We start from the raw sequence: 21,968 nt of genomic DNA, 5'->3' as shown, positions 1-21,968 counted from the left end.
GTGGCTCTGCTAAGGCCCTGCCTCCATTTCCCCCTTCATGGGCTCCTTAAATAAAACTCTACATAGGCTTCATTTTTGTCCGGTACTTCCCCTTCTCCCACAGTCTAATATATTGGCATAAAACACAAAACAATGCTCAATCCTGGGGCTACTTTTCTCCTCCGGGTTTGGTCTCTACAATTCTTCCCTACCTTGGGAGGCCTCTCTAAGCCCTTCTTGCCTGGAGTCTTTTCTACTTCCATGAAGCATACTCACCCTGGCCCTCAGCTTTCTTCAGCCCTCTGGCTCTGGCTTTCAGGCCCAAATCCTTCCCCTCAATCAACGCACACTTTCAGCAATTGTAAGGATTACGACTTGAGAGATCTGACTGTCTGTCTGTCTATCTTTATCTAGATAGATCTCCCTCAAGAGCGGTGAGAGCAGTAACAGCTCTCTGTGGCCCATAGAAGCCATTCTGTTTCTGGAGCCATCTACCCTTTGGCAGATTCCTTCTTTATTAAGACCGAGGTGCCTCTCCTTAAACCTCATTTGGGCAGCAGGTAATCTATCCAGGTGCACAGGCCAGTGCGTCCTCTTGAAGGAGACAGTCAACCTGTGACAAGCCTGGTCTACAAAACAAAACAATTAAAAAGAGATAAGGAAACAGAGAGTAGTATCATAGCTCGAATGATTCACAGAGCAGATGGGTCTTCATTACACTTTATGGGGGGGAATATATATTTGGCCTTGCATACCTTTCACATAACCTTTGTGCAGGATTACACTACCGACTACACATTTGGCAGGTGGTACTTCCAAACATAAGTTCTGTAAAGAGTGAAGTATTCTTATAAACAATTGTCTCTTGAAAAGAGTCCCAGCCAAAAACTACATTAAGACAGATTTAAGGTTGAGAGCACAGTCTGTAGTTAGGGCAAATTATATTATAGGAGTGCTGTAATAATAAAAAAACCAAGCGTTATAAACCTAGAAAATTCAGAATTAAGGTTAAACATACAAGAAATCCAAACATGTTAAGCTAAAGAAATGCATAGTTAGGATACCCAAATAATCTTGAATTTGCCCTGGAGTAACACCATTTAACAATCATACGATTAAGTTGAATGCAGTTTGTCGTTTCAGAAGATTGAACTGATTTTTAAAAAGAGACTTCTTCATTTTTTCTCCCTCATGGTGTTAATACAGAGCAGAGTTACAGATGTTTGGGTGTCCTAACTGCATATTTTAAGAAGTTTGGATTTCCTGTTTAACCATAACCCTGAATTTTCTGGGTTTATAATGCTTTTTTCATGATCATTACAACATCTCTTTAATGTAATTTACCTTAAATTACTAACACATACTCTCAACCTTAATTTAATTTAAAAAATAATTCTTGGCTGGGAATTTCCTTGTATTTTTCAAAAATATTTAAAATTTCATACATGAACCCTGAACAAGAAACCCAAAGAGAATGTGATATTTCTAGTGATTTGAAGACATGCAGTATTAACCTTAAATCATTTTTTAAACAAGTTAACTTTTAAGGCCAGCATTTCAGGACCAGCTTCACCAGTGTGCTCTGGGAGGTTTATTGTATTCTGCAGCAGCATATTGTTCAGTAAAGATGCATTTACAGCTGCTTTTTATTACCAGAGCAGTCCAAAGCAGACAGAGTGTTCACCCCAGTTACCTCCTCCCTCTTGTCCTTCACACTCCTTTCACACACACATGCAACCATGCACAAACAAATGTTCCCCTTCCTGCACTTGCTACATACCCTGAACGTACACTTGTTTATCCCTCCATCCCACACCCCCTAAATTTCCCTGTGCGCTCACACACACGCACACAAACACACAGCTCCTCCCCCTAAAGTCCTCCATGTTGATAGATCAGGTACAACAGATAGTCTTAAAAAATAAATATTTATGGTCATTTTTTGCTGTTGTTTTTCACAGTTGAAAGTTTATCTGTCAGCAGGGACTGAATAATATTCCCTTCAGAGAAACTCACAAAGATTCACCCTGTCAAGATGACCACTTGCTCCCATTTTTCTCCATGGGGCTGAAGTCAAAAGCTGCATATGGTTAAAATGCCGCATTTCAAAATGGCCAATAAGCTTGCTGTTTTCAATGAAAGTGAAGCCATATTGACTTCAGGGAAAATGACAGCTATCCATGCTGACTGAAGGCAAAAAGGAACACTGTGAGGGGTAAGTAAACAGAGGAAGTAGCCTTTTTTGCTAACAGCAGATTGTGGCCTCAGTCCCACTGTGAACTAAACAATATGTCATCCATTTTGAAAATGGACAGTTCTCCATGGAATTCTATGAAGAAGATTTTTCTTCAGTATCTGCTGAAGGAGAACCCTCCAGTTACAAAGAATAATGGAAAAACTTTGCCAAAGGTAGTTTGTACACAAGATTTCAATGAGTTGTCGACTTGGAAAGTCTGAAGAGCCTGTTATTCTGTTATAAAGAAAGAATTTGGGATAAAAAATGGTCTGACATGGGATACTCATAATGGACACATTTTTAACTCCTGGTCTACACACAGATTTTATATCAATATAACTATTTTAGTTAGGGATGTGATTTTGTACCAAAATAGTTATGCCACCACTACCACCCCTACTGTGGATACAGTTATACCAGTATAGTTTATTCCCAAAAATGTACTAACATACATACTTTTATCATGGTATAACTGTGTCCACAGCAGTAATGTTGTATTGCTTTAACTATACCAATATAATTAAAGCAGTACAACATTTGTGTGTAGGCCTAAATTAATTTGAATGAAAACTAATTAGAAAATTGACTTATAAATTCTCAGAAATTCATTCAGTACTCAAAGTGATATAATATTGGGGAAGATATGCTGTATTTTTTATACATAACCAAGAGTTTGAAATACTAGCTTCAAGGCTGTTTTTTTTTTGTTTACTTGTTTGTTTGTTTTTAGCTAAATCAGTAATTCTGGTTCAATTCCTCCATTCCTCCCACCCAAGATCTTATATTTTCCACAAATAAGGAGACGTGACTGGTTGATAAAGGGATGTTTCAGTCATTTTCAATTAGCTGTAGAGTATTTCTTTACAGTAGCTTGGTTTCTGGGTAGCTGACCAACAGAACAATGATGGTCATTTTACACTGCAGAGACAGTGCTGTCAGGGGGATAATGAGAGAAACTGTCACAGTTTTTCCTATTAACAAGTGTAGCCAAAGCCCCATTGGCCTTGCTAATGGGTAATAGCACATTACACTATTGGAGAAAACCTTTAGGAGATTACAGACAACGTTGGTTAATTAGTAGAATCTGAAGTGTTACCCCTAAGGCTATCCCAAGTCTGAAGATTCCCTACATTTTCTAATTATTCGCTTTTGAATAAGAATACAGGATTAGATTTCACAACCTGATTATTTTATAAAATGTGAATGGATAATCAAGCACTACTTATTTCAATCAAAATCACTTAAACTAAACTTCACCGCAGATGTATGAATGTGGCAGATCTGGTATTGATATCGATTTTCCAGTAAATCATCTTAAATCCAAATGATCAAAAATCAAGACAGGTCAACATCAAAGAAACAGGAATATTGGCATGAAAGCAAGCTCTGTTGATTGGTACAAATTAAAAGATCATTTATTAGTGATTATGCTGTATAATACTGCCAGTGCCAAATGAATGCAATTAAGATGAAATGGGCCCCTGCAGCTACAGGGGTTAATAAAGACTGAATTCCTAATGATTTTTCCATTAATTATGAAGATGTCCACAATACAGCCTTAACAACGCAGTGGCCACCTCAGACAAATCTTTGTAATCTGGATAAAATGCCTTCATTAATTGACACATTACTTGGATAATGTAAAGATTTCAACTGCTCTCAAACCATTACATGCCAAATAAAGGTTGCTCTGAAAAGAATGCAAAACTTGGGATGTTGAAGAAAGCACATGGCAACTGATATTTTGAATGGACTGGAACCCCTTGTTCAAGCTTTATAAAATATCATTTCAAGCCCAAAATACTGAACAGAATGTCTAGGTGTATATCTTGTTTCTTAGCACTATGTCCACAGTGGAAGTATTGCTAAAGTCAATAAGTATATCTTTATCTCCCCAAAACTGTACTTTTGGGGGTTGGGAAGGCAAGTAAAAGGGAATGAGAAATAAGAGACTGATAGCTAAATTCCAGCCAGATTTAACACAGCTATTCTCCTGCTAACACTGCCCTGGGAGTAAAGCCAGGTGAACCTAAATACACCCAATTCATTCTGAGTATGGATTTGGCCTTAAAACAATGCAGAGAAGGGGAAAGTACTTACCTTATAATTCTATGTGCTTGAATACATGATTTCATAGGATTCTCACTCCTGGGTCTCTGTCCTCTTGGATGTGACTGGCCAGACACTTGCAAAGCTAAAGAGCAGTGAAACATTCTGAAATTGCAGTTGAAGAGGTACAGCCTGCTGGTGCCTTCATCTCCTTTTCAGCTGCTGCTGAATAAGGAGCTCACCCTGTTCCTGTGAGCAGTCTCAGCTAGTCAGTCTTTTGGCTGTTTCTTGTTTATTCATGGGAATTCCTCAGGATTTTAACTGATTTTTATCAGTATCATTAGCTCTCTTTTGGCACTTAGCAAAACAAAACAACACAAAGAGAAGATATAAAAATGAGGAGATTGCCTGAATGCTCAATTAGGCACCTGTTACCTCTCAGCATTAATTTCCCTGCTAATAATACTTGCTTTTCATATTATTTCTTTCAGTGTTGCTTTTTCAGGCAGACTTCAGCGTGGTATAAGATGTCATTGCTACCACGAGTCCCTAGTAGGAGCGCTGTCATATTTTCTGATGGGTGTATTCTGAGGTTAAAGGGGGTTTTCTGGCAGACCATCTTCAGACACGCTCCCTGCCTTGTCAGCAGGAATAATCAGTTTTACCATCCAGAAATCTGAGCAGTTGTGCAGGCACCAGATACTTTTAACACAAAGTGACCATTATAGATGCAACGCTCTCAAATTTAACATAACAACTGTAAGGTCTTGAGATGTTTTGAATCTCATGAAGTACACCAAAGATCAGGACTTTGAAGCAATGCTTGGTGCACCATTGCCTTGGACTAGGCCTTGGTGCATTGAAATGGTCCTCAGTGCCGTATATTTTCATATTGGCATAACATTGTACATTGGCTATTCTCCGCTGAGCTTGCTTCCCAGTATATCTTTTCCAGGGTCTGTATGATCCAGTTATGTTGGCAATGAAAGATTGAGACTTTGAGAGATGGAGATTTTTGAGAGATTTCTGACATGCTAACACTCTTAAAGGTCATCATCTGTGCTTGCATTTCATCTGGAACATCCCAGAAAATATCTTTTTTTATCATTTCTGTCCCAGAAAATACATATGTGCAGGTACGATCATTCTATAACCTTACTTGTTAATAATTCAACAATCAGTATTTTAAGAGGTTCTTAAAAAATAACATTTTGCATTGGCAGTTGAGCCAAGTTTAATATTTATAGTGATATCCATCTTCATTAATGTTTGCAAAAGCCTTGTGTGTTAGATACGAAGTAGTATTATTATCTGACAATACACATAAAGAGACTGAGGCAGAAAGTTCAACATGTATGCTCAGTGTTGCATATGCATGGGTGTTCAGACAAGTCAGGAATTTGTACTTGTACATACTTCTGAATAAGCAGCACAACCTTAACATGGTATAAGCCTTACATTTGTATGGGTAGGCAGCTGCACCTGAATGGGGATTCCACCTGGAGAAGACAGCTCTAATTACCAGTCAGTGGTCAATAGTTTCCTGCTGCTGGAGTCTGCCTAAACAATCAGTCTGTCTATCCATGTTCTTCTCAGGCATCTATTACCACAGTATCTGCTCACCTAAATTCTAAATAAAGAATTAACACAAGAGAGGGACTAATGAGTGGACTGAATCCACCTATGTCCTAATTGTAGTAGTGCCCCCTCCTTCAGTCATTTTGGGTTTCCAACTATGGGCTCTGCAATGGAATAGATGATGTACACATTGTGCAACTGTGGTCCTGTACTTGAAAGATTCCCTGTGGCCAGGGGCACAAAGCCTAGGTTCTGCCAGTGAACATGGAATGAATGATCCAGGTGCCTAAGTACATATGGACTTTAATAATTTAAGGCCAAAGTGACTACCATGGACTGTCTTTGTGGCTTCAGGCAAGAGGAGGGACTAGAATTCAAGAGTTCCTCTTTTTCAGTCCTGCACTTAGACCTTTATCTACTATTGATCTACTACACCATTCCTCTCTTATCCCTTAATCCTGCAAGTCCTTGTGTAGCATGCAGCACAGAACCTGTAAAAGTACATTGCCTTCTTCTGTAATCAAAAGTAAGCACTATCTGTTGTCAGTATGTGTTGAATAAATCTCAGTATCCTTTTGTCCTGATTCCTTTACTCTCAAGTGCATATTTTAAAAGAGGGCAGGGTCTGGGTGGAAAATGGGCTTGGCTAAGATGGGAGTCTATCACAAGTCTCAGCATACTAAGGAAATAACTTAGCTGTATGTTTTCTTGGATCATTATGCCTGATTAAAGAGGAGTAACTTGGTCACTGGGCTTCACACTTGTGAATTCAGGAATGGGTTCTCCTGTTATTCCTGATCTAGTCACCATTTTCTACCTTGCATTGAAACACACTTCACTGTGTAGGACCAAGCCCTTTAAGGACATGTCCCACTGCACTTGAGTCTCCCAGCTCAGGTCCACAAACTCACACTGGCTGTGGCTCTGAGACTTGGGTGAGAGGGAGGCTTGGGAGCCTAAGATACAACATCTACACAGCTATTTTTAGAGTGCTAGTGCAAGCTTTGCTAGTGTGAATCTGTGGGTCCAGGCTGGGACGCTCACTCCCAGATGCAGTGTACACATGCCCTATGAAGCCCATCATTGCAATGTCATGTCTACCATGGTACACAATTGCACTCACAATAAACTTCCCTTTCCAATTGAATTAGTCATGTCAGTTGCTTTTATGAACGATTTTCTACCTATTGCCTTGTATAATTGCACCTTTGTGTGTATTTAAAACATATTCTTTCTGTAAAAATGGGCCTAGAAATTAATTTTTTAAATACCATAATGAAAACAACTGAGCTACTAGTTCCAAGTAGTACTTTGATAGAAGAATTTATCTAGTCCTCTAAATATCTTTCCACATTATTGTTTTGATTTCTACAAAACAGATTGAAAATTCCTCAAAGTTTGGAATTGTGGATATTGTAAATATACATGATCTCTAAGAAGCAGACACTAAAACCTATACCACCAATTTAATAAAAATAAACAATGGGAATTCACAGCAGAAAACTTTCCTGATAATTTAGTATCTTTGCCTTAAAGCTGCTAGTGTCCAACTAATTTAGGAGGTCTGTGTTTTTGTAGTAAGTATCAAAATGGATTTATTCTCTCTTCTACATTATGTGTGCCATTTCCAGTGATGCTACTGGGAGTAGCATGTGCATATCAAGAAGGGAATATAACACTAAAACTGTGCTGTGCTATGGACTGTTCTGAAACTTGAAAAAATTGGGACATAAAGTCCTAAAATGTGCCATTTTTTAACAAACATCTTATTCCAAGCGATTTCAATTTATATAAGAAAGAAGATACAAACACAGGCAATAGGATGGACATATACAAGTAAAGGAATCCTTTTTGTCTCCCAGTTGAGATACCCACAGTTACTCAGTGACACCAAGCTTGGACACCTCAGGTATATACTTTGTGGGATAAACTCAGACCCGTTGTAGTGGGAGAGATATTGTCAGAAGACAAAATGGTATCCTATGCATATACATATATCGGTTAACACAATTTTATTTTCACCTTTCTATACAGGTGCTGCTTTCACCAACTGCTAACTGTGGGGTGAGACTGTCATTCTTTTGTTGTGTTATATGTATGAAAATATATTGTAAACGTCAGTGTAACTACATTTCAATTTCAAAACGTTTATAGTATATTTAATTACCTTAGATGTACATTAGATGTTTACAGTACATTTCAGTACCTTAGATGCAGCTGGCACCCAATCCATTGAACTACAATTTAAAAACATAATATAAAATGTGCTTCTCTTGGACTTTTTGAAGAAAGGAACACTATATCCGAATGGTCAGCAAAACGCAAGACCATTCAGATATAGTCACCGAGTATGAAAACCATACATGTTTAGTGTACCTAGCATACAATGAGGTAACTACACTGTGTCAGGCTTAAGCTCTCATTTTCTAAAATATAGAGCTAATCAAAAAAACTTCAATGGAACCATATTCTGCTGGAATATATAGTTGAATCAAAATCTAAATGTTTCGCAAAATGCCTCACAAAATTTCATTTCAGAAGAAAATGGGGGGGGGAAGGTCCCAACAATGTCAAAATATCCTATTTCAACATTTTCAGAACAAAATGTTTCAATTTTTAATTTTCAAACAACTTTTCATTTCATTTTTTAATTTGTATTATATACTATATTACAAAATAAAGTTAAAATTGAAATGAAATGCTCCAATTTTGCCAAAACAAAACATTTTGATGGACCCCAAATGATTTTTTCTCCCAGAATTTTCCTTCATAGTGAACATCTCAATTTTCATGTTTCATTCTGAATCAGAACAAAGCCGTATTTCAAAATCTTGAAATCCTTCTTGAAATGAAATTTCCATCCTCTGCATACTGCTAATAAAATATGATTTCCAGTTTAAGTAATAAGCATTTAAATCTGTGCTTTGCTATCTAGGATCCAATTGAAACATTGGTGGCTGAATGATGGTTACAGCCAAATTCTTTACAGCAAAAGGCAGGAGACAGCACAGAAACCTGTATTAAATAGAAGGTCTTTCTTCCTTTCACGTTCCCTTATAAAAGCCTCTGAAGATCAACAAGGAACAAAGGGTTTTAGAAGCCATAGACATTCTAGAACATGGCTAATGGACTATTTATCCGAAATCACATCTGATGAATCACATAGAGTACTGAAGATTTTCCAAAGGCCTGGGGGGCAGGCGGGAGAAACTCATCCAAATTTAAACATGAATGGGACTAGATGGCTAGGTGGCACAATAGGTTATGACCATTTCAGCTTAGAGACCTAGATTTAAATTGCAAAGCAGGTAAACAAGAAAATAAAAGTAACATAAACATTCATTCCAGTGAATATTTGTCCTCCTAGATTTCCACACATTTTTCAACAATTCTACACATCTTCAAGTCTCCTTTTGTAAGAGGGCCAAGAAACTTCAGGATTAATATGCAATGGAAGATATGTGTAGGGAAACTTATACAATCACCTACCTCCATTTTATCTGGCTCTCCAGTGCTATTATTTCAATTTAAATGGGAAGGTCTCTTAAGAAGACAGTCTGAGCTTTCAGTTGAGGTTCACCATGTGGCTATATTTTCTGCTTTTCTGTTTTGTAATTATTCACCCCACATAAATTGTAATTGCATATAAACAAAATTAAATTTGTAATGCAAACCAACAAAAGCCAAGAACTTCAGGGCATCAAGTTTAATGATGAATTGATGAGCTTTTTTGGATTATTATCAAAACTAAAACACTCAAACATATTCTTTCTTTGCACTCATTTAGCATTTTGCATGTTTGCCACAAAATCCCATAATTAATGGTGAATTATCTGTATCTTCTATGAAGAATGTTGCCTAATATTCTAATACGATGTTTGCAATAGCGGTGGCTGGAAAATCAGTTTAATCATCCTCAATTCATCAGGCCATTCTCAAGATATTTACTGGTCTCTTAACCATTGGGATAGATGGTTCATAACTATGCTAGTCCTTTTAGATATTTATACCATGTAACATCCAATTGTCTTATAATGCTTAGATATTTGTGTAAAACTATTAGAATCTCTAGAATTGGTCTAGTGTTGGTCATGCAAACAACATGCAATGAAAACAATATGCATTTTAATAAAGCTACATGTGAATGTATGCATCTAAGAAAAAAGAATGTAGGCCATACTTACCTGATGCAGGACTCTATCCTGGGAAGCAGTGACTCTGAAAAAAAACTTGGGGTTTAAAGTGGATAATCTGTTGAACATGAGTTCCCAGAGCGACCCTTTGTCTAAAAGGGCTAATGTGATCCTTGGATGCATAAATGAGGGAATCTCGAATAGGAGTAGAGAGGTTATTTTGCCTCTGTATTTGACACTGGTGTGACCATGGCTGGAATACTGTGTCCAATTCTGATGTCCACAATTCAAGAAGAATGTTGATACATTGCAGAGGGCTCAGAGATGAGCAATGAGACTGATTAAAGGATTAGAAAACATGCCTTATAGTGATTGTGATAAATGAAGGGGGTGGGGTAGCTTCATTTTATGGACACCCAGCCAGTCAGTTAGCTGTAAAGTCCCTCTTGGTGGCTGTTCTCTGCTTGCTTTACCTGTAAAAGGTTAACAACGTTTCCCAGGTAAAGGAAAAGGAGTGGGCACCTGACCAAAAGAGCCAATGGAAGGCTAGAACTTTTTTAAATGGGGAAAAAAACTTCCCTTTGTTTGTGTGTTGTGTCTCTCCAGGAAAGAGGGGAACAGAGGGCAGCAGGAATGCTGTGTAAGGCTTGAACCAGGTATATAAATTCATCTTCCATACCCAGCAGAAATTATTGGACAGGGCATGTTTAAATAGACGCTATTAGGTGGGTTTTTTTTATTTATTTTGGCTTGTGGATTTCCTCTGTGCTAACCCCAGATGCTTTTGTTTGCTTGTAACCTTTAAGCTGAACCCCCAAGAAAGCAAGTTTGTGTGCTTAATTTTTGGAATTTCTCTTTTAAAATCTAGCAAAACCTAAGTTCCAGATGTAATTTCTTCCTTTTTGTTTTTAATAAAATTTACCTTTTTTAAGAACAGGATTGGATTTTTGGTGTCCTAAGAGGTTTGTGCATATTGTTTGATTAGCTGGTAGCCACAGCTAATTTCCTTTGTTTTCTTTCTCAGCTCTTCCCCAGAAGGGGTGGGGCGTGAAAGGGCTTGAGGATACCCCACAGGGAGGAATTCCCAAGTGCTCCTTCCTGGGTACTAAGGTTCTTTTTTGCATTTGGGTGGTGGCAGAATTTACCAAGCCAAGGTCAGAGAAAAGCTGTAACCTTGGAAGTTTAATACAAGCATGGAGTGGCACGTATTAATTTTTAGAATCCTTGCAGGCCCCCACCTTCTGCACTCAAAGTGGGGATTCAGCCTTGACAGTGATAAACTCAAAGAGCTCAATCTATTTAGCTTAACAAAGAAAAGGTTAAGCGTGATTTGATCACACTCTATAAGTATCTACATGGGGAACAAATATTTAATAGTGGGCTCGTCAATCTAGCAGAGAAAAGTATAACATGATCCAGTGGCTCGATGTTAGACAAACAGAATGAAAATAAGGTGTAATTTTTTAACAGTGAGAGAATTAACTATTGGAACAATTTACCAAGGGTCATGGTGCATTCTTTTGGGAAAGTTCTGTGGTCTGTGCTATATTGGAAATCAGACTAGATGATCACAATGGTCCCTTCTGGCCTTGGAATCTATGAAGTTCTAACCCATGGTATTTACCCAGTTCTGTTATTTTAGGCAATACTGTGTACTTTGGTTAGGTGAAATCCTAGCCCCTCAGAGCTAGAATTTTATCTCTGAAGTGCTATTTTGGCAAAGGCTCTCTTACTTCTTGCTTCAGGTCATATGTTCTTGTTGTTATACAGGTATGCAGACACAATGGTCAAGATTCCACATTTGAGTGCCTGAAAATAAACCTCTAAATCCATATCCAAGAACTTAAATGTTCAGAAATGCTAAGCACCCTCAAGTTCCATTAAAGTCAATGGGAGCTGCAAGCATAAAGCATCTCTGAGAGCCATGCCACTTATTTAATGCCTAAATATGGACTTAGGGGCCTATCATTAGGTTTAATTGTATTAAACTTAGGGGCCTATCAGAGTTCCTTCATCAGTTGTTTCAAGTTGATCAAAAGATCAGCCTTTTCATTTCCTATTCCCAGTACAGGAATTCATATTTGTGTTTCACCAAATTGTTCATTTAACAACACTCCCTTTCATTTTAACATTTCCCAAATGAAATGTTTCAATTTTTCAATTCAAAATGACCTTTCATTCAGAAATTTCCTTTGATTTTATTGAAAAATGCAAACGCATTAAAAATGCTCAAAATATAAACAAAACTGTTTTTTTAAAAACTTTTTGATTTGCCAAAAGTTGGAAAAAGTGTTCATTTTTGGGTTGACTTGAAACAATTGTGTTCTGTTATGTTTTTTTGCCCGTGAACCAAAAAATCCATTATTTTCTCCGTTCTAATGGTAGTATAGTGTACTGAATCAAGAATGGTGTTCAAAGAGACAGCAATCAACAGAGAATATGAGCAAAACTGAATAAGCATAGAGTGCTTTTAATTGTGCTTCATCAACAAAAGAGTAGAAAGGACAATGAAGACATCAATGGAGAGGAAATGCTAAAAAAAATCTATATATTATTTTGAATAACCTCAATTTTGTATAATAATTGCAGAGGCAACCTTGAAGGAGGAATAAGCGAGATTCAGAAAGGTATCCAATAATTAAAAAGGTGACCAATCATAAGGTCAAGGAAAGACCCATTTATATCTCTGTTGTCTACAGCTCAGAGAGGGTATTGCAAAGAAAAAACAACAAAAGGAAAGATTACAATATGTAGAAAAAAATGACATCTTTAGCTGTAATTTTCAACTTATTTCAAATTCCTTTAATAAATCCAACAATGCATGGGTTTTCATTCCAAGACCCACAAGGTGAAAGAGCAATAAATTGTGGTAGTTCTAAGGACTCAGTTTACCAGTGACTTACATAGTGCATTCATACACAAGTTGCTCAAGAAAGATGAAACAACGCACCTCACTCCCAGGCAATAATACTGGAGGAAGTGGCATTCATCACTATAGTTTAGTGACCCCCTAGCACTAGCATTTAATTGAGCAATAAGACACGACAGACCATTGCATTTGGGTGATTATAGAAAGCCTTGGGTGGTGTTATAAGACATGAGACTGAAGGCCAAGTGACTTCAACCACTTGAGAAACATAATAATCCCTTAGAAATGTGCTGCCTGGAGTGTTTTATTGCTATTACAAAATAGAATATATCAATAAAAATAAGGGAAACGGTTAGAATTGTGTATTTACTGAACAAGAGAGATGTGGGTATAAAACTGAGAGCCAAATAAAAAGCTGTGGTTATGGCTAGAGTTTTAAAGGCATTTTAAAATGTAAGTGAAATGACAGTACGCTTCCTCTTTTTGGCACTGGAAGATCTAGAGGGGCAACAGTGCTGACTAAAGCATGGCTTTAGTGCCTTAGAAATGCAGATGAAGGGAGGACTGTGTTTTATTTCTGATAGCCCAGCTGTTCCACACCATATCATCAGTTTCAACTGCTCCTAGTGTTGATGTGTCCTGACAACGTTGGTTCCAAAGTATGGCTTAAAGTACACTGAAAAGTAATATATTTGTTATGACCGAAAGAGAGAATCTGAATTAAGCAATTTTCAAAACCACTCAGATGTTGTTGTATTGGGCTAACAGCAGTACCGGGTTTAAAATGGCACCAGTGGCACCATGGAGCCGGGCCCATGTTCAGAAGTGGCCCCAGCCTGCTCTGCTTGCACTGCACCCCAAGACCCTGCCAGCCTGCTGGCTCCCACCCCCCTTCCACCACTTGCTCCTCTCAGCCTGCCCACCGGCCAGCCAAGGGCTCCTCTCCACCCCCGGCCCCACCCGTCGGCTTCTCTCTGCCTCCTGGCCAGACCCCAGTGAACCTCCGGCTCCAGACAGTGTCTGCTTCCCTCCACCTGTGGGGCCTTGCCTGTCTCCCCAGATCTCAGCCGCCTGGGACTGGTGCAGAGACCTGGCCAATCCTGGCCAGTTGTAGAGGGGACAGTGTGGGGGGCTTGACTGGGCCCCTCCAGGCAAGTGGGTCCTGAGGGACCCTGGCTGGGGCAGGCCCAGGCCTGGCTGATCGTGCCACTGCCGAGGGGCTGGAGCAATACCCCGCCCCGGGACCAGCCTTGGCTGCGTGGGCGGCTAAGCCCGGCAGACACAGTCACCTCCCAGCAGGGCCGTTGAGTGTGGCCAGGAGGCAGAGAATGGGGGAATGGGTCTCTGGAGGGCCGGGGGTGGGGGGGAAGTGCTGGACTGTGAGGGGGTAGGAAAGATTGTGTGTGTTGGGGCACTAGGGAGTGGGGGTTCTGGGCCATTGTGGTGGGGATGTGGGCCGGGGGGTGGGAGGGAGTCACTGGGCAGAGGTCGTGTTGTGCAGAGCACTGTGCATTTGTGGCAGGGTCTGGGCAGGTCTGGTGCCGCCATAGCAGGTCTGGGGGAGCGCTGGCCATAGGGAGTTGGGGGGTGTTCCAGTGTTGGGTGGGGTGGCTGTGTGCCACGGCATGGACCCACCCCTGAGGGGAAGGGGCACGCTGGAAGCCCAGGGCTGGGTGGGCCATTTGTGTGTCTGGCAACTGCCAGTTTGTAAAAGTGCCCTCACACTGGGCTAGGTGGAGCAGGGCCGCCCCTGCCATGCCATGCTCCATTGCCTCTGGCTGGCCCCTTGCTCTGGGGACTGACTCCCCCATGCCAGTCTCCACTGCTCCCATGGGGGCCCACATATATGTTTGGCACTGGACCCACAAAAGGTTAATCTGGCCCTGACTAACAGGACAGGTATTTTTTATTTTCTTGTTAATTGAAACAGATTAGATTGTCTTTGGTGTCATTGTGGTATGCTGAGCTAAAGAGATGCATATCTAACTCAAACACTGCTGATCTGCACCCTAAAATTAATTACATCACATATGTAAATATACAATACAATATAATATAGGAAGGGTGTCGTGGATGTCTACCTAGCTGCTTAAGAATCATAGCACCAGAACCATATTCTCCATTATCTAAGTCTTGTGAAAATTTTCTTTAGTTTGACACTAATCCTGGTTTTCCCATATGATTCGTTTATTAGGTCTAAAATTTAGTTTGCAATAAACTTTGGGGAAATCAAATACTATGTCGTCGTCCCTTCGTAATAAATATCCCAAAGAAACATACAAACCTAAACAGGAGAGACTGTCTGACTTCACTGCAGGAAAATATGTGAGATTTAAAAGCCAAAATCAGTCAGTTCTCAGAATTTATAATCTTATACACTAATTATGTTATTAAAATATGGGGAAGGACAGTACAAAGGTACAGCTTCAGTTATGCAAGTTCTTAGCATTCATTAGAAAAGCGTGCTTTAGGTAAGCAGGAAGGCCTGGATTCAAAAAAGGAGTTAGGCATTGTGATGCTGAATATCCCAGAACCTACATTTTAGATGCCTAGAAAATCACTGGTTCATAGAGTCTAAGTTATGCACTACACTCCTACGCAATGAATGGGAGAGATGGGTACCTTAGATTGTGATTCACAAAAGTCAGTGTGCTACGCAGGGAGCCATGTAAGCTAGCCAGTGGGAGATGCAGATGACTTTGATGTGTGCTAAGCCTGACCCCTCTCATGGAGATAGGTAATTAAGTCCAGGCTGCCAGGAGGCTATGAGATATTCAGTTTTACCTGTTGACGCTGTTGCACTGTGAATAAATAATTAAAGAGTCACTAAAGCAGAGGGACTGGATCCTGGGTCTCCCACATTCTGGGTGAGTGCTCTAATTGCTAGGCTATAGAGTCATTCTTATGGTTGTGCTCTGGCCTGTATTATACAGAGCAGACTAGATCATAGAATCGTAGGGTTAGAAAGGACCGTGGGGGTCATCTAGTCATGCCCACTGCTGCTGCCAAGATGCAGGGTGCAGCCTCCTTTTGAAAACCTCCAGTGAAGAAGCTTCCACAACCTCCTGAGGCAGTCTGTTCCATTGTCCTGCTGTTCTTACCGTTAAGAAGTTTTTCCTGAGATTTAATCTAAACCTGCTGTAATTTGAACCTATTGCTTCTTGTCCTGCCCTCTGTGGCAAGAGAGAACAACTTTTCTCCATCTTTTTTATGGCAACCTTTCCAGTATTTGAAGACCGCTATCACGTCCCCACACTTAATCTCCTCTTTTCCAAACTAAACATGCAAAGGTTGAAGGAACTGGGTTTGTATGGCTTTGTATCATCTTTGTTTCTCACCTCTGGATCCTTTGCAGTTCCTCTACATCCTTTCTATACACTGATGACCAAAACTGGACACAGTACTTCAGCAGAGGTCTAACCAGTGCTGAGTAGAGCGGTACTATCACCTTCTATCACTTGCATGCTATGCCTCTAAAAATGTATTTGCTTTTTTTTTTTGCAACAGCAATGCATTGCTGACTCAAGTTGAGGTTGTGATCTACCATAGCTCCCAAATTCTTCTCACCAGTGCTGCTGCCAAGCCAGCTTTCTCCCATTCTGTATTTGTACATTTGGTTTTTCTTCCCTAAGTGTAGTACCTTACATTTGTCTTTGTTGACTTTCTTTTTTGTTGCTGAAAGCCCCGTTCTTAAAGTTATCAAGATCCCTCTGAATTTTAGTTCTATCCTCCAAAATATTAGCAACCCTCCCAGCTTTGTGTCATCTGAAAACTTGATCAGTATTGTGACAAAGTTCCTCCTCTACCTTGGGGGGTCTTGTGCTTATTGGCAGATTTGCTCGCCTTGGAGCTTCACGGTAGCCCTCAGTTTGGCCCTTTTCATGAACCCACAGTCCAGGTCAACTCCTCCTGTGTCTGACCAGGAGTTGGGAGGTTTGGGGGGAACCCAGGCCCGTCCTCTACTCCGGGTTCCAGCCCAGGGCCCTGTGGAATGCAGCTGTCTAGAGTGCCTCCTGGAACAGCTGTGTGACAGCTTCAACTCCCTGGGCTACTTCCCCATGGCCTCCTCCCAACACCTTCTTTATCCTCACCATAGGTCCTTCCTCCTGGTGTCTGATAATGCTTGTACTCCTCAGTCCTCCAACAGTATGCGTTCTCACTCTCAGCTTCTAGCGCCTCTTGCTCCCAGCTCCTTACACGCGCACCACAAACTGAAGTGAGCTCCTTTTTAAACCCAGGTGCCCTGATTAGCCTGCCTTGATTCTAGCAGCTTCTTGATTGGCTGCAGGTGTTCTAATCAGCCTGTCTGTCTTAATTGTCTCCAGAAGGTTCCTGATTGTTCTGGAACTTTCCCTGTTACCTTACCCAGGGAAAAGGGACCTACTTAGCCTGGGGCTAATATATCTGCCTTCTATTACTCTCCTATAATCATCTGGCCCAACCCTGTCACAGTATGCTCTCTATACCTACATCCAGGTAATTAATAAAGATCTTAAACAACACCAGACCCAGAACAGATCCCTCTGAAAACCCACTTGAGACCTCCTTCCAGTCTGACATCAATCATTTAATAGTTGCTCTGTATTTGGGGTTGTTTAACTAGTTATGAATCCACTTAATGGTAGTTGTGTCAAGCCCACATTTCTTCAGCTTACTTATCAGAATGTCACATGGGACTGTGTCAAAGGCCTTGCTGAAGTCCAGGTATATTATTTTCACTACATTCCCCCCTATCCACTAAATCAGCTTCACTGCTGTCCCTGCATTGTTCTTGTGCTTAATATTTTTAGGTTTACGGGAGGTCCTTTCCATGACAAACACTATATGAAACTGAACCAATCATATGAATTGTTCCACTATTAGTTAACAGCACCTTTTTCTCAAGGGATTTATAGATGGGGATGATCAGATGCCCATCAGCATAAGATCTTGAGGGGTTTTTCAGTCCTCCATGAATAGCTTAGTACCCTTTAATGCGGTCTGTGGTTAACCTGCTTGCCATATAGAAATCAATACTATAGGTTATAATAATACTTAACTGTTATACAAGATCTTATCTGTAGATCTAAATATACTTTACAAAGTATTATTATCTCCATTTTACAGATGGGAGAGTTGAGGAACAGCAAGGTTAAGAGCCTAAAGCAAATTTTAAATCAGGAAATATTTCTTCTAAATTTTGATTTCTGCTAAATTTACTACATCAATATAAAAGCAGAATACAATATGTGTCTGCTTGTGAGCTACATATATAATTTGCAGTGGAATTACCAAAGCACATTACATGTAGCAAAGCTTTTCAAGGAAAGGTCTATTCTGTGAAAATGTGGATTTCTCCATGATGATTCTGATTCTATCTCTGCTTCAAAGATGATTTTTTAAATTACCTGCTCTTCATTTCCTCAATGCTTCAGAGAAGTGGGAGGCCAGACCATACTCCCCTTTGTCACCTGTAGTGGAAGTAAATAATTTACGGCCCTGTTACTGCCACTACCTATTAAAACTGTCGGGCTAAGAATATGAGACCATAGGGAAACTTTATGTCTGTTAGGGCCAGTGCACTCTGGGAATCTCTAAAGAGTGTTTCTTTAGTCCCATTGCTGCAGGACGTTAAGTGAGGGAGAGGTGGAATGACTGTGTGTGCATCTCAAGATAACTCCAGTAGGATTTGGAGTGGAGTGAGCCCCTCCGTATAGAGAATATGAATGGAAGGAACGAATTAACCAATCACCCTAAGAATTGTGAAGAAGGAAGGGTAGCAGCTGGCCAGCCATAAGGAGGACATCAAAAAAGTCAAGTTGCCAGCTCTTATTTAGTAGTAGAAGTAGTAGGGACAGGTTTGAAGCATGTGGGGAAAAATAAATTTAATTTACTTTTAAATTTGTTAGATGTTTTTTCTTGTCATCAGCTATACATTTTAAAATCCAAGAACTGAAAAGCATTTGAGTGGTGAGGTCTTACATTTAAATATTTTTCCTCCTATTTGTAAACTTTAGTTGCTTCTCTGAGGATACTTTGTGTCTACAAGATGTTAACCAGAATATAAAGAAGGTAACTGAGAAACAAAAACAACCTTGTCATCTGCTGAGGACTGCAAACATATTCTTAACCTCAGCATCCATCACATACTTCAGTACAGTGTGTTGCTTCACTTTCAAGCACTTGATTGATATGCTTGTTAGGTTCATAAAACTGTGCAAGGAAAAACGTTGTACACTCAAGAAAAGAGGCAATTGTTATTAGCAATGCCATATTTCTGGTCATAGATGGATTTCCAGATCAAAGGTTGTGTTTCTTTCCTTACCTCGTAACAAAAAGTAGGACGTGGTAGCTGTCTGGTTCTTCAAGAGTGAGCCAGCACCTGAAAGAAGTGACAACCACTCAACTGGACTGTGATACAAGAAGCTTCTATATATTAAAACACACTTAGTTATGTGTTAAGGAAGAAAACTCATTAAAATATTTGTATGTTAACCCTTTAATGTAATTGTCAAGAACTTAGCATGTGCTTGGCCATACCATGCAATACATGATAACAAAAAGAAAAGGAGGACTTGTGGCACCTTAGAGACTAACCAATTTATTTGAGCATGAGCTTTCGTGAGCTACAGCTCACTTCATCGGATGCATACTGTGGAAATTGCAGAAGACATTATATACACAGACACCATGAAACAATACCTCCTCCCACCCCACTCTCCTGCTGGTAATAGCTTATCTATGATAATCAAGGTGGGCCATTTCCTGCAGAAATCCAGGTTCTCTCACCCCCTCACCCCCCACTTTGGATAGGCTATTACCAGCAGGAGAGTGAGTTTGTGTGTGTGGTTTTTGGAGGGGGGTGAGGGGGTGAGAGAACCTGGATTTCTGCAGGAAATGGCCCACCTTGATTATCATACACATTGTGAAGACAGTGGTCACTTTTGATGGGCTATTACCAGCAAGAGAGTGAGTTTGTCTGTGGGGGGGCGGAGGGTGAGAAAACCTGGATTTGTGCTGGAAATGGCCCAACTTGATGATCACTTTAGATAAGCTATTACCAGCAGGAGAGTGGGGTGGGAGGAGGTATTGTTTCATGGTGTCTGTGTATATAATGTCTTCTGCAATTTCCACAGTATGCATCCGATGAAGTGAGCTGTAGCTCACGAAAGCTCATGCTCAAATAAATTGGTTAGTCTCTAAGGTGCCACAAGTCCTCCTTTTCTTTTTGCGAATACAGACTAACACGGCTGTTACTCTGATACATGATAACAGTTATCGTTCCATAGAAGAATGGGACAGGTATGTTATATTTTAAATGGTGGACTGAATTACTATTTCTTTGACTCACTAATGTGTTCTTAGGATCATTTTTAAAAAATTCTCTTCCCGTTTTGATTGACTCTTTGCAGAAAGTGCATCTGCATTTTCATCTGTGCTGTAAGACCTAAAAGAAAAGCAGGTTCACACCCAACCAGAAAGGGGGCTCCTGCGAGAGGCAGGTGCTGCCCTATTTAAAATGGATGGATTGCAGGCACATATGCCAAAGAAGGGGTGCTCACGAAGAGGTGGATGCCGACGCCGTTACAACCAGATACAAAAGACAATAATTAAATGTCATAGCAGTAATATTTTAAAGGTGTTTAGTCATCAACAAATAACCAAAAAACATGAATGTTTTAAAGTGTGGTTTAACGGAGGCCCAGTGATCACCCAAATATCACATTACACTAAAATTACAAAAATTCCTCATAAGAGGCACTCAGTACCTTGCAGAATTGGGCCCATGATCGGTAACTTGATTCAGGAAATCAGCCAGTGCTCAATTCCCATTTTTTTACTGATCTTACCCACTTAAGACATTTCTTTGAAAGTGGTCCTAACTTAGAAATGTTAACATAGGATGAAATCATTAGCCTTAACACAGATACTGGTAACTCTAGGCTATGTATTTAGTGGATACAAATAAAGATGCATGTAAGTAGCCAGTTATCCGAGGAAATGAACCATTGATGGATTAATGTAATTGGAATACATTCTTTTATCAAGTGAGGCATGTGCTTAAAGTGGTACTGTATTTGTTTTACACATGACTTGTTGCATATCCAATATGTAGTACATATTCCAAAGTACTGACACGCCACAAGTTAAAATTGGGAAAAAATTAAACCATCCCCCTAAACCCACAAATATTTTGATAGGTCACTGACCTAAAGTCTATTCTAGAAAGAAGACAAACACAAAATAATAACATCTAGGGTGATCAGATAGCAAGGGTGAAAAATCGGGACAGGGAGTGGGGGCATAATTGGCACTTATATAAGACAAAGCCCCAAATATCGGGACTGTCCCTATAAAATTGGGACATCTGGTCACGCTAATAACATCTAACATTCCAAAACAGGCGCAGGTCGTTTGGTGTAAAGAAGAGCAAAGATTTGATCTGCACCACTGTTACCCTGCATCTACTATGTAGTAAAGCTATATAAAGATCTGATAATGAGAAAATCAAAAACTTTTTAAAGTTTTCTTATTGATTTTTTAAAAAAATAAAAGATAAAAAATAATACCAGAGAAACCCAAAGAGAGACACAAAATCCCAATGCAATAGCTAGACATTGAAATTAAATACAACAATCATCATTACTGACCAGGACAAAGGAATGCAGATAAACAAATCTATTACTTTATGCTTTTATCTTCTCTCTCTCTCTCTCTTTAAATTTTAACACAGAGAAAGGCCAGTGCATAGCCATATGACCAGTGTATACTAGTTAATGCTTGACTTTACACCACACAACTTTTGGATTTCCTACCAATATTGCACATATATCCATGTAATATTGACATATATACAGATGGGAAAAATGTTATTAAAACGAGAGACCTCATTTCATATCTGAAACAAATAAAAGAAATTCAGGGTTGTAGAAAACCTAGATATTCCTCAGTCCTGTCAATAAAGTGCCACAGCAATAGTAGAGCTCCATGGCCAGCTATAAATGAAAGCTGACGGTTCCAACATCTCTGAAAATAAGGTCATTTTCTGAAGTATCTAAATATGGAGTGCGGGGCCTATATTTAGATACAGAAATCTGGGAGAAAAAAACCCTAGTTTTATAAATTAATACCATGTAATATACTT

At 39.7% G+C, this 21,968-nt stretch overlaps 1 long non-coding RNA gene across 1 annotated transcript; it reads right to left on the bottom strand.

Annotated features, from left to right (window-relative positions):
• Window positions 1-375: 375 nt before the first annotated feature.
• On the bottom strand, window positions 376-18,274 carry LOC141983919 (uncharacterized). The gene is made up of 3 exons (XR_012638575.1): window positions 18,232-18,274; window positions 10,027-10,060; window positions 376-608 (listed from the first exon to the last, which is right to left on the bottom strand). It is a non-coding gene; the product is annotated as an uncharacterized LOC141983919 (long non-coding RNA).
• Between the last annotated feature and the right edge of the window lie 3,694 nt (window positions 18,275-21,968).

Source organism: Natator depressus, chromosome 3 (assembly GCF_965152275.1).
Source record: "Natator depressus isolate rNatDep1 chromosome 3, rNatDep2.hap1, whole genome shotgun sequence".
Taxonomy (NCBI): Eukaryota; Metazoa; Chordata; order Testudines; family Cheloniidae; genus Natator; species Natator depressus.
The sequence above is the reverse complement of the archived record's forward strand: the minus strand, read 5'-3'. Positions and strand labels throughout refer to the sequence as shown.